Raw genomic sequence first — 13,512 nt, 5'->3', positions numbered from 1 at the left:
AGGGTGCAAACTCTGGGGGGATCTAGTTGTTGATTTTTGCACTGAAGTGCCATCAACTACAGTACATGACCTATATACATAATACAGGAAATATGAGAAGAAAGGGAAAACCCAAGAAGGACTTACCCACTTGCTGGGTTGGTGAGCTTGTGAGAGAATCGCCTTATTGAGCACTGTGGAGTGGGTAAGTGAAGGGTGGGATTAGCGACAGCTATTGGGTAATGGGAAAACCTTTGTGGGGTTGGCAGAGGTCCTATGTAAGGAGTGGTAACCCCACCCTTAATTCCTATCTTCATTCTATATGTGTCTCATAATAAACATGTATAAACAGTGTATATACAATAACATGGGAATTTGGGAAAAGGAAGAGAACTCCTTTTCCTCCCCATCGTTGATAATTAAAGCTCCATATAGCTCAACTTTATTGATGACCTGAGGATTGAGGAGAACTGGGGTTGGAACCTGCACCAACCCCTTACATCCAAGTAACATCTGAAAAGTGTAATATCTCCCATGGGCTTTCATGTACAACATTATCTTCCAATTTCCATGGAATTCCATGGGTACCATGAATGCCCATGGATACCCATGAATACCCATGGGAGTGTTATTAGAAGGGTCCATGAATGTCTATGAATGTTCATGGATGTTTATGGAGGTCCACAGAAGTCCATGACAGTGCATGAACAACATACTTGTCAGGACTCAGCCCTCATTCAGGGGCAGCCTGACCTCAGAGTTGGGTCTGTGCAGTGTTCTGGGCAGTGGAGCACTAGATCCTGCCTGTAGTTCCTCAAACTCACTGAGGGGGCTTAGTGGGGAGTGAGTTGAGAAGAAGGGTGAGTTTCCCTATCCTTGCTAAGCTACTATAAATAAAAGGAAGTGGACTGTGCCAGTTTATAGTGTGATTGCAGGCAGAAGCCAGGTGCATTCTGTGTCACATGGGTCCATATGTGGGCTCCTGGTTGTAAATACACTTGGAAAAATAGGGAAAAATGGGGAGAGACTGGGGGGAGGGGTTTCAGGGTTGTTGTCATATCCGTGCATACCTGACCCCGACCCGACTTCCGGACCTCCACCCTCTTCACCTCCGGAGTCATAACCTACCGCTGCCGTTCCGATACTCACCTTCGGTCCTGGCAACACACCTCCTTCTACCCCCCACGCCACCTCTACTCCTCCTTTCCTCTCCGACCCTATCTCCGTCCGCTCCGATACTCACCTCGGACCGAACACCGCCCCTCTCGCCACCCTCCTACTACTCCTCCTCCTCCTACTCTGCTCCCCCTTCACAACACCTCCACCCTCCCGTCACCCTCCTACACTTCCCCCATCCGCTCCGATACTCACCTTCGGACCTGACAACTCTCCTTTCCGCCACTCCTGCCTTACCTTTCCCCTCTCTCCTCCCTCTGTTACTCCTCCGCCGCCCTCCTGCCAAGTTACGACCTTCCCCGCTGTCCCGTACTTCGTACTTGGACACCGCTCGTACCTTTGCTCCGAGCCTCTGTCATAGTCCCTACCTCGGACTTTGACTCCACCTTGGCTTTAGTCCATTGCATTGGTGACCTCATACTACGTAAACACCATTGCCAATATTCCTCAGACTTTCAACCCTGCCTCCATAACCTCTGTAAGCTCCATAACCCCCAAGCTCCACAGATCACCTTCGGCACTTTTGCCGCTTGTAATGTATCTTTCGCATTTTCCCCTCATCCTTATTTGGACTACTGCTTCTTCCCATTCTAGCCAGTTAGTCATCATCCCCACTTCTCCTCATCCTCCTGCCCCTCTGGGCCTTGCCCTCCCTACCTCCTTTCGGACGTATCACAGGTCCTGCCTTATGACCTTCGGTACCGCTCTGCTCCTTCTACCCTTTGTTCCCGTTTGGACGTCTTCGTTCCGATTCGGTTTCCCTTTGTTTCCTTGTGCTTTTGCCCCCTCCATTATATATATATCGGCGCTTGTACATACTCGTTTTGGTTCAGTCCGAAATCGACCTGAATGCCCCCTAGAGACTTCCTGCTCACCTACTGTGAAATTAAGGACCAAATGGACAAACAGCAATGGCACAGCGCTCCACTTGAGTCGCTGAGGCCAAGGTCCCTCCACACTAAGTCTCCGATTCCACTCCGGAGTTGTCTGTATCAGCCCCGTTCTAACAGTTGTATGGTCAGGTGAGGTGCCCTGAAAATACTATAGTAAGTGAAAATATCAGTTGAAATTGCAGGACTCCATAAAATATAGAGAGCCATGGGGACCCAACCAAAAGCCTTTATACATATGTCTTCACAGGTGTCATATCCATCCTCTGCCACCACCTTCTGTCACCTCTGCCATTCCTGATTACCTCCACTCTGCTCATACCAACCTTGGAGCCCCCAAATCCCATCTTCCCCTTGGAGCCCCCCAATGGTCACCACCCCCCCATTTCCACATATTACTTACACCTCCCTAAGTATGGAACCCTAAAGGCCTCCAGACAGCTCCAATGTCCACAAGTGCACCCCTGCCTCTGTTGGGCCATTTAGTTGCCTGCCCTGCAAGTCTGCCTTCGGACTGCCCTCTCCACTCTCCTTTTAGGTTGTTCCTGTAACCTGAGTTGCCAGTAATATTCAGTTGACTAACCATTGACCATGTTATGTCAGCTCCACCTGGCCCCTGCCTAGACTCCCCATGTATCTATATATCATACTGGTAGATTGTCAGAGACCAGGTTCGAGACGAAGGAAAGTCTCTGTGGCAGAGGGCTTTGGCCTCAGTGGCTTATGCCAAGAGCGCTGTGCCTAGCAACACGTCTGTGCCCTAACTTACTAACTGGCAATCAGAACTGAAGGGGGGTAACTCTAGTCGATTAGTGTAACCTATGTACAAGTTGGATATATATATGGTTACAGCGAAGATGGGTCCGCAAATGGCGGAGCCGAACGGAGCGGAGCTAACGGGTTAAACATTAGCCGACTGAATATTACCAACGAGTCGGGTCGCAGGGTTAGCAGAAAAGCAGGCGATAACCCAGAAATGGAAAGGAGGGATAGTGTTAGAACGGGTGGATTCGGACGACTCCGGAGTGGAATCGGAGACTTAGCATGGAAGGACCTTGGCCTCAGCGACTCAGGCGGAGCGCTGTGCCATTGCTGGTTGTCCTAGGGGTCCCTAATTTCGGATCTAGCAGAGGGAAAGTCTCTTGGGGGAATTCATGTCGATTTCGGACTGAGGTTACAAGTTACTAGGTACATTGTATATAAGGAGGGGTCCGGAATCAAAAGGAACAAGGGTAGGACAAAAGGAGACAAAGGGAGATGGAAAGAGGAACAACACCGAGGGTCAAGTGTTTGACTCAATGGTGTTTCCCAAGGGAGGAATGAAGGGCCAAGGCCCAAGAAGGAAGGAAGGAGGATGGGAGTCGGGAATGGCTAGCTGACTGAATAGAAAGGAAGCAGCAGCCCAAATAGGAATGAGGGAGAATAGCGGAATTGAAATGGACAATGCAATAGTTGCAAGGTCCGGAGTAAGTCCGGAAAGTCCGAACTCGGAGGTTAAACTCCGGAATATTGGCAAAGGTAATTAAATGGAATGGGCTAACCAATACAATGGGTATAAGCGGAGGTGGGGTCAAAGTCCGAGGTCGGAGCTAAGACTGGAGGTTCCGGAGACGAGACGTGAACGGGATACCGGAGCGGAGGTCCGGAGTCGGGAGCATAGGTTTTGCGTACTCATCTGGAAGGTGTCGAGGTTGGGGTCGGACCCAGAATGTTCCGGAGTCGGACCGAAGGTGGTGTCTGAGCCGGAGGTGGGATAACCTCTTGGGAGTCGGCAAGGAGGAGGTGACGGAAGGGAAGTAGGACTCCGGAAGTCGGAGTTCGGAGTTCCGGGAGCCCGGAGCGGAGGTCAGGATTGTATGGATATGACAGATAGGCCCGAAGGTGGGCTCTGCAGGGCAGGCAAGTGTATTGCCCAGCGGAGGCAGGAGTGTGCTAGCGGACGTTGGAGCTGTCCGGAAGTCTTTGGGGCTCCGTACTTAGGGAGGTGTAGGTAATAAATTGAAAGGAGGGGGTGGTGACCATCAAGGGGTACCAAGAGGATTGCGGAATACAGGAGCTCCGAGGTTAGTGAGGAAGGAGCGGAGGTAGACTGGAGGGATCGGAGGGACCGGAAGTCGATGGCCAGGGATGGATATGACATAGATACAGGAAACCTCAGTCAAAAGTTTCCCCATTTCCAGAAGACTCTGAAATTAGGGCCCTGATGTGTTACTGGGCACAGTGCTCCTGGCTTGAGTTGCTAAGGCTGAAGCCCTCTGAACACTGAGCCATACCTCCTTTTCAACTCTGGTCTTTGACAACAGGAGTCTGTATAAATGTTATAACTATGGGGCTGAATTGGTCCATTTCCATAGGTTTTGGGTGCAGGATAGGGGGTCAGCATAGGGATGATTCTACAGATAATGTGGCAGAGGTTGTGAAAGCTTGGTTTACAATAACATGGTTGGGTCAGGTTTTGTGTGATGATAGTTTGTTGGATACTAACTATTTACATGGCATGGGATACTGTACCCCACAGAGCCCATAAGAGGCTAAAAATGGGGAAATCCCATTTCTATAATAATAAATATGAACTTGATTTTTGTGCCACAACTGTGAGTGTCCACTGAATATGTTGGTGTGCTTGTTTAAGCACTGGTGTAGCCTCACACTCCCAGTCCATCAGTACTGTTAGAACTGGGCAAGGGCAGACGATTCTGGAGGGGAACCAGAGACTTAGCAAGGAGGGACCCTGGCCTCAGCGACTCAAGCAGAGCACTGTGCCATTGCTGTTTGTCCATTTGGTCCTTAATTTCATAGGCAGCGAGCAGGAAGTCTCTAGGGGGCATTTCAGGTCAATTTTAGACTAAAGGCCTAAAACGAGTATGTACAAGCACCGATATATATAATGGAGAGGGCAAAAGCACAAGGAAACAAAGGGGGTCTGAATCAGAACGAAGGCGTCTGAATGGGAACAAAGGGATGACAGAAGTGCAGCGGTACTGAAGGTCATAGGGCAGAACCTGTGGTACATCTGAAAGGAGGTAAGGAGGGCAAAGCCCAGAGGGGCAGGAGGGTGAGGTGAAGTGGGGATGATGACTAACTGGCTAGAATGGGAAGAAGCAGCAGTCCAAATAAGGATGAGGGGAAAATGCGAAAGATACATTACAAGTGGCAAAGTGCCGAAGGTGATCTGTGGAGCTTGGGGGTTATGGAGCTTACAGAGGTTATGGAGGCAGGGTTGAAAGTCCGAGGAATATTGGCAATGGTGTTTACGTAGTATTAGGTCACCAATGCAATGGACTAAAGCCAAGGTGGAGTCAAAGTCCGAGGTAGGAACTATGACAGAGTCTCAGAGTGAAGGTATGAGTGGTGTCCAAGTACGAGGTACGGGACAGCAGTGGAAGGTTGTAACTTGGTGGAAGGTCAGTGGAAGAGGGCCAGAGGGAAGAGAGAGGAGAGAGGAAAGGGGAGAGGAGTGGAGGAGAGGAAAGGTGTCAGGTCCGAAGGTGAGTATTGGAGCAGATGGGAGAAGGGTAGGAGAGTGACGGAAGGGTGGAGGTGTTTTGAGGAGGAAGAGGAGGAGTGGGAGGAGGAGTAGGAGGAGGGTGGCGAGAGGAGTGGTGTTCGGTCCGAGGTGAGTATCGGAGTGGACAGAGATAGGGCAGGAGAAGGATGGAGGAGTGGAGGTGGCATGAGGGGTGAGAGGAGGTGTGGTGTCAGGTGTGGTGTCAGGACCGAAGGTGAATATCGGAATGGACAGCGGTAGGGTAGGACTCCAGAGGTGGTGAAGATGGAGGTCTGGGAGTCAGGTTGGGATCAGGTATGCATGGATATGACAAGTACATGCCATAATGAGGCTACATATATTATTAATGAGGGGATTAAGGTTAAGGGTGGGGAATACAATCCTTACAACCAACCACAGGTGCATCATACATCTGAGGAGCCCAGGGAAAAACATGCATACATCTCCATCAGTTTCAATCACAGCAAAATTTATGTAAATAGAATTGGTGAATATAGATGTGTCAGTGCTGCCTGTCTTTAGTAACTTTCATCATTATTGCTCCACACTTTATTGAACAATGTAAACCTCCCCTTCTGCTCTGACCATCTGCACATCACTGCAGCAGCATTGAGTGTCAAATCCTTGTAACAGAGAAAAATAACAAGCACATAGAAGCTGTTACATAAATGGCCTTTGGGAGTTCATGAGCATCCATGGGTGTCCATGAGCACCCATGGGCACCCATGAGAGTCCATGAATGCCCATGGGAGGCTGTAAAAGCCATGTAATTTGTCAGAAAATCCATGAAAATCCATGGAGCCCATGGAGCATCTATCACTTTTCATGAGTTACTGTTACATCCTAGGAGGTCTGTAGTAATGTTGGGTAGATAGAAATATTAATAATCTTCTATGATGAGGATATGGGGTACCAGTGATCAGAGGCCGAGGTGAGGGAGAGGACGAACCAGAAGTGAACTGGAATGGTGGGGGAGCAGGTTGGAGGTTGGGTGGAGTCAGTATGGATATGACATAGATGGACTATCTGAGGCCGGAGGTGAATGGGGGAATGGAACATTACTGTCCCTGAATAGTAAGCAAAACCCTTCATATATACAGCTTGTGTCAGGGTCCATCCTGTGTCCAGAGATGACCCAGTTGTCAGGGCTCACCCTCGACCCCCCACACCCTCAGACACCCCCTCCCCCCTCTGTACCACTTTTCCCATCTTTTCCCCTTCACTGTCCCACAATAGTACATGAGCACAAACCCATGGGAAAGTTCTGGGCAAGTGACTCACCCAGAAACCAGCACAGCCACAACCATGGGAATGTTCTGGGCAAGCAGCTCACCCAGAATCTTCCCACAGTGCCCAATATGGAAACCCAGCAAAAGGCCAACAACTGCACAGTTCTCAGGCCCCTTTTGTAGCGGCCTCACAGGGGGTTGAGAAGGTTACCCTTCTTCTCAACTCATTTCCTGTGAAGCCAAGGGTGAGCCCCCTCAGCAAGAGTCTCCAGCCACTAGTTCCTCAAAGTTGCTGAGGGGGCTCGCCCTTGGCTTCACAGGAAATGAGTTGCTGTGCATTGGAAAAAGGGTAATTACAACTTGCCTTCACAGGAAATGAGTTGGAAGAAGGGTAACCTTCTCAACCCCCTGTGAGGCCGCTAAAAAAGAGGCCTGAGAACTGTGCAGTTGTTGGCCTTTTGCTGGGTTTCCATATTGGGCACTGTGGGAAGATTCTGGGTGAGCTGCTTGCCCAGAACATTCCCATGGTTGTGGCTGTGCTGGTTTCTGGGCAAGTCACTTGCCCAGAACTTTCCCATGGGTTTGTGCTCATGTACTATTGTGGGACAGTGAAGGGGAAAAGATGGGAAAAGTGGTACAGAGGGGGAGGGGGTGTCTGAGGGTGTGTGGGGTCAAGGGCTGAGCCCTGACAGCTTGTACCTATTGCTTGTACAGTAGTTCAAAATCAACTAGAACATCTCCCCTAGCTTGCTTCTGTCCCCCATAAGTGTTAGAAGTTGCAGCCCAACGCCACTGGTGGTCAAGGGAGTCACCCGGGCCGGACATTCATGCTTTGGGAAGGGGAGGGGCGCTTTGAGGCACAAACGGTGGCAACCTCTTAGACTCTTTGTCTATGCGCTTTTGTTTTCAACTTGTTGTTTACCATTTATGTTTCACCTCAGTGGTGTAGAGTCATTACAAGATGTATATAAGGACCGGACTTGTGCTAGCAGCTGATACCTCACTAATTGAGGTATTGCGCTGCGCAGGCAAGTCCGTCCATCACTACTCATACCTAACTAATTGAGGTATCGCGCTGTGCAGTTATCACAATAAGACCTCCACCTTCTGAAGTATTGGGACCATGTCGAGAACAAGGTGCAACGCTCCTCCCTGAGTCGTTGAAGCTGAAATCCCGGCCCACTTGCCTAGCAACCTTGGCCTCGAGATCAGTGAGGTTGATCCTTGCTAAAGCTCAGTCATGAGTAGGATGCCTATATCATTAGTAGCCAATGTTCGGTCACCAGCAGCTATCATTGGTGAGACTTCATGCGATTGTCATGGCCATGCATTCCGGCCCATTCCCCACCTGTCCCAATGCCACATGAACCCGTTCCCACTGTGCAAGCATGAGAACGAGCCCCAACCCTCATCCCTATCCTCCTTGAGGACTCCCTGCTCACTCCCCACTTGCCTGTGGTTCCCCAATGCTAGACCGACTCCCCTGCTGCCACACCAACCTCCCCACCATGAGTCCACCTCTGGCACCATGCCAAGCGTGACTCCTCTACTCCACCCACTTGGCCCTCACCGGGCCACTACCATTCCCGCACCCAACTCCGGCCCAACTCCGAGTCAAGCGCTGCTACAATACCATTGTGTCAGAGACCAGGTTGAGACGAGGGAGTGTCTCCATGGTGGAGGGCTTCAGCCTCAGTGACTTGTGCCAGGAGCGCTGTGCCAAGTAACACGTCCATGCCCTAACTTACTAACTGGCAACCAGAACTGAAGGGGGTAAACTCTAGTCGATTTTATTACTGAAGTGTAACCTATGTACAAGTTGGATATATATAGTTACAGTGAAAATGGGTCCGCAAATGGTGGAACCAAGTGGAGCGGAGCTAACGGGGTTAAACATTAGCCGACTGAATATTACTGACAAGTTGGGTTACGGGGTTAATGGAAAGGCAGGCGATAACCCAGAAACGGAAAGGAGGGATAGGCCCGAAGCTGGGCTCTGCAGGGCAAGCAAGTGTATTGCCCAGCAGAGGCAGGAGTGCGCTAGTGGACGTCGGAGCTGTCCGGAAGCCTTCGGGGCTCCGTACTTAGGAAGGTGTAGGTAATAAATTGAAAGGAGGGGGTGGTGACCATCGAGGGGTACCGAGGGGATTGCGGAATACGGGAGCTCCAAGGTTAGTGAAGAAGGAGTGGAGGTAGACTGGAGGGATCGGAAGTTGATGGCAGGGATGGATATGACACATTGCCGCTATCGTGGCCTTACGCTCCTTCCTTTATTTATCTGTTTTGACCCTCGGTCATTGCTGGCTGCTGTGCGGCCAACCCTGCTCCTTGTTCCCTTTTCATTATAGTACTTTAGCTCTAATATCGATTTGACCACGACTCCCAAGTCCTGACCCTAGCAAGGCAACCCCAGTGAGTCTGAAATGAGGGCCAAGAGACAGCTAGGGGGCACAGTGCTCCTTTAGAGTCGCTGAGGCCAAATGCCCTACCCTTGGGCCTTGTTCATGGCATCACAGCCATTGTGGCCTATAGTGGCCCACAATGGCAACTGTCATATCCATACAATCCTGACCTCCGCTCCGGGCTCCCGGAACTCCGAAACTACTCCATGGCCCTACTTCCCTTCCATCACCTTCTCCTTGCCGACTTCCAAGAGGTTATCCCACCTCCGGCTCCAACACCACCTTTGGTCCGACTCTGGAACATCCCAGGTCCGACCTCAACCTCAACACCTTCCAGACAAGTACACGACACCTATGCTCCCGACTCCGGAACCTCCAGTCTTAGCTCCGACCTCGGACTTTGACCCCACCTCCACTTATACCCATTGTATTGGTTAGCTCATTCCATTTAATTATGTTTGCCAATATTCCGGAGTTTAACTTCCGAGTTCGGACTTTCTGGACTTACCTCGGACCTTGCAACTATTGCATTGTCCTATTCAATTCCGCTATTCTCCCTCATTCCTATTTGGGCTGCTGCTTCCTTTCTATTCAGTCAGCTAGCCATTCCCCACTCCCAACCTCCTTCCTTCCTCCTTGGGCCTTGGCCCTTCGCTCCTCCTTTGGGAAACACCATTGAGTCAAACCCTTGACCCTCAGTGTTGTTCCTCTTTCCAGCTCCCTTTGTCTCCTTTCGGAGTACCCTTGCTCCTTTTGATTCCGGACCCCTCCTTATATACAATGTGCATAGTAACTTGTAACCTCAGTCCGAAATCGACCTGAATGCCCCCAAGAGACTTTCCCTCTGCTAGATCCGAAATTAGGGACCCCCAGGACAACCAGCAATGGCACAGCGCTCCGCCTGAGTTGCTGAGGCTGTGGTCCTTCCACGCTAAGTCTCCGATTCCACTCCAGAGTCATCTGAATCCGCCCGTTCTAACAGCAACCCTCGGTGCCGACCCTGGACCAGTGTCTAACAGCAATTCTGACAATACACCTTCTGTCAGGGATGGCTCAAGAGAGGCAGAGGTAGTGGCATAGCGCTCAGCACTGGCAGCCTGGACAGTGGCAGGGTGGTGAGACTGTTTGGTGGTGTAGGCTGTCTTACTTGTTTGGGGACAGTACGTTCCATTCCCCTGTTTGCCTCAGGCCTCAGTGGTCCATCTAATGATATGCTTTTAGGTGCTGTATATTGATGGGGTAGAAGTAAAGGCTGCTCCGCCTTTTACAGCTACCCGAGGGTTTATATACATTTGAATACATTCTTGGCACAAATAGATAGAGAAGCTTCCACAACGCTAAATTAGCATCATGACATAGTTATCAGACAACACAACATCAATTGATGTTGTGGGTGGAATATAGACATGGGCCAGGGCCTCACAGGTGGGCAGCCCCTACTTGGGCCTATGTCCCTATGTGGCTTCTTAGGCTGAAGCAGGAGTGTATTGTTATTAAAATGGAAAGCTAAACTAAGATGGACTACTTGCCTGAAGCAGGAGTGAGAAGAAGGCTGCTTCTTCGGTCCTGCTTTGGCTTAGTTTATATACATGTGAAAATGGGTCATGTGGAGGTGCCACATCAGCCCCAGAGGAGGCTGGGTTGTTGTGGTTGGCTCTGTGGTCGATCCCAAGTGTCAGAGAGGGGAAGGATGCGTGGCATGTCCGGCATTATGGTACCCATGCAGGGTGCCCAGCATTGGACACGTCCGTGCTACAGGTGTAGGAGAGAAGGGAAGGTCATCCTTATAAGGATAGAGAAGAAGAAGGGAAAGAAAGGTGAAAGGTGAAAGGTGAAAAGGAGGAGAAGGAGGGGAGCGGTGCAGTGCAGCATGCGGCATGCCCTGACACCTTCACAGACTACTGTGTGCAAGGACAGACAATGGAATACCTGTGGTCAGACATAGGAACATCACCAAGCACGTTGGCACCTTTTAATGCATGTGTGACATTGTCACATGCAAGAGGCATATGATTATGCAAACTGAGACTCTAAGGACAAGAACCAAGTGGGAGCAGAAATGGTGGAAGGGAGAGAAGGGACAGGCAAGATGATGTAAAAGAAAGCATGTAAAGAAAAGGAAACAATCCAAAAGGGAAGATGATGACAAATTTTCAGTGTTGCCAATTGCATAATATCAGGAGTGGTTAGTGACTCTGTGTGCAGAGTAATATGTACATATCTGTCAGGGCACGCCCCACCTGACCCCGCTCTGCTGCCCCCAGCTCCACATTGCACCAGTCCTTTTCCTTCTTTCCTCTTTTCTCCCTTTGTACATGGACCACCTTTCTTGCTGCTTGTCAGGGATCACTCATCAGTCCAAGTCAAGTATCACCCAAAAACCTAGTTGTAGACAAAGCTTAGGTTCCAACCCTCAGCAGCACATAGAGCTATATACACAAGTGACATCAATCAATTGGAAGAGATAGGATCAGAGGAACTAAACAATGATCTGATAGAAAACGAAGTGAATGGACACTCGGATCAAAGGGGCAGAGTTGGATCAGGAGAAGGTGAGGGATTTACGATATATGAGGGCCAATGCAGCTACATGTGGTGATATAGTCTTATGCGATATCGATAGGGTAACAGAGAACCGCTTATGCTATGTCCCCTGACACTGCTCAATGTATCACCAGTGCACATGCTGCATACCCCTCCTGTATCTACCACCCTTATATCACTGTCACTGCTGCCATTGTCATATCCATCCACAGCCATCACCTTCCATCACCTCCAGTCCTCCTGGATTGCCTCTGCTCCTTTGCCACAAACCTCAGAGCCTCTGTGTAAGGGATGGGTGGTAAAGTGGTGGTGCACACTTTGCACGCTTACTTTATTTGTTCTTTATTCTTTGTATACAATGTAAACAACTGTATTTACATATGTATGGCTCGGGCTCGGGTAAACGGTTCTTCACTCTTTACCCTCAACCCAATGTCGAATCATAAGCTCCATACCACCTAGATCTCAACTACTGAGGACTGAGGAGTCAACCCAGGCCAGCACCCCAACTGGCCTTACACTCTGGTTTCTGCAATCCCCTCCAACTCCCCTGATGGTCACCACCCCCTCATTTCAATATATTACCTATGCCTCCCTAAGTATGGAACCCTGAAGGTCTCTGGACAGCTCCAACGTCTGCAAGTGCACCCCCACTTCCACTAGGCAACTTAGTTGCTTTCCTGCAAGTCTACCTTTGGGCTGATCTGTCAGAGTCTGGATTATTGTCGGAGTCGGAATACTGTCAGAGATCTGGAATGCTGTCAGAGACTGGGAATACTGTTAGAGTCTGGCAGACTGTCAGAAGATGGATAGGAGACGGATTGGGTTTCTGTCTGAGTCGAGGTCAGAGGTGGTGCAGAGTTCTGTTGGAGCGTGCGTGTGGATATGCGGGCGGAAATATGCGGCGCATCCGGAAGTGCTGTTCAAGGTTAGCAGAGTGGGATCGCAGCCTCAGCGACTCAGGTGGAGCGCTGTGCCCTGAGCTTGACGTTTGGGGGAGATCCCGTATTTACAAACTGACACTTACAGCAGACTTCAAACAAGACTTGCAGGCGGAGCGGACCTGTAGGAGCGTGGACTCCGTGAGCACAGACTCAGAGGGGGGGAAGCCCCCTTTGCAGAAGGAGAGACTCAGACCAGACAGGGGGGTACTCTAGTTGATTTCAGACTGAGGTCCCCAAAAGTATTTACAAGGTATATAAATAGGCAAGAGGGAATATAGAAAGGCCAGTCAGTCCGGCACGGAGATAAGCGGGGATTGTCAAACTAAATAAGGACAAGAGCCCAGGAACTGGAACGAGGAACAGATCAATAAACAATAAGTGGCAAGGGTTATTGATGAATAACTGAATGAGATCAATAACCTAGTGCCAATAAAGAGGGGATCAAATGCTGATATTGGCAGGGAAGCAAACAATAAATGGCACTCAGCAAGGAATGAATGATAAGCTGCCAAGTGACAAATGGCCAGAGGAAAAGTGGAGGTCAGCGCACAGCACCGATACACATCTGCAAATCAGGATGCGGGGTCGGTGCGATGCTGACACAAGTCCGCAAAGGGATGCGGGAATCAGCATGGTGCTGATGAGTCCGCAACAGAGGGTGGTCTGTCAGTGCTGTCATAAAAGGACAGCATGATGGCCAGCAAGATACAGAGGGGAGTGTTGACCTGACCAGAGGTGTCAAGGACAACCAGAAATGGACAGAGGTTGCGGAAGGTGCGGAAGCGGTGCATGGTCGATAGAACAGACATCGGGTTGGGGCTGGTACGGATGGGTTTGGGT

Source organism: Cantharellus anzutake (assembly GCF_015039405.1).
Source record: "Cantharellus anzutake strain C23 chromosome Unknown EI90scaffold_10, whole genome shotgun sequence".
Lineage (NCBI taxonomy): Eukaryota > Fungi > Basidiomycota > Agaricomycetes > Cantharellales > Hydnaceae > Cantharellus > Cantharellus anzutake.
Note: the sequence above shows the minus strand (reverse complement) of the source record.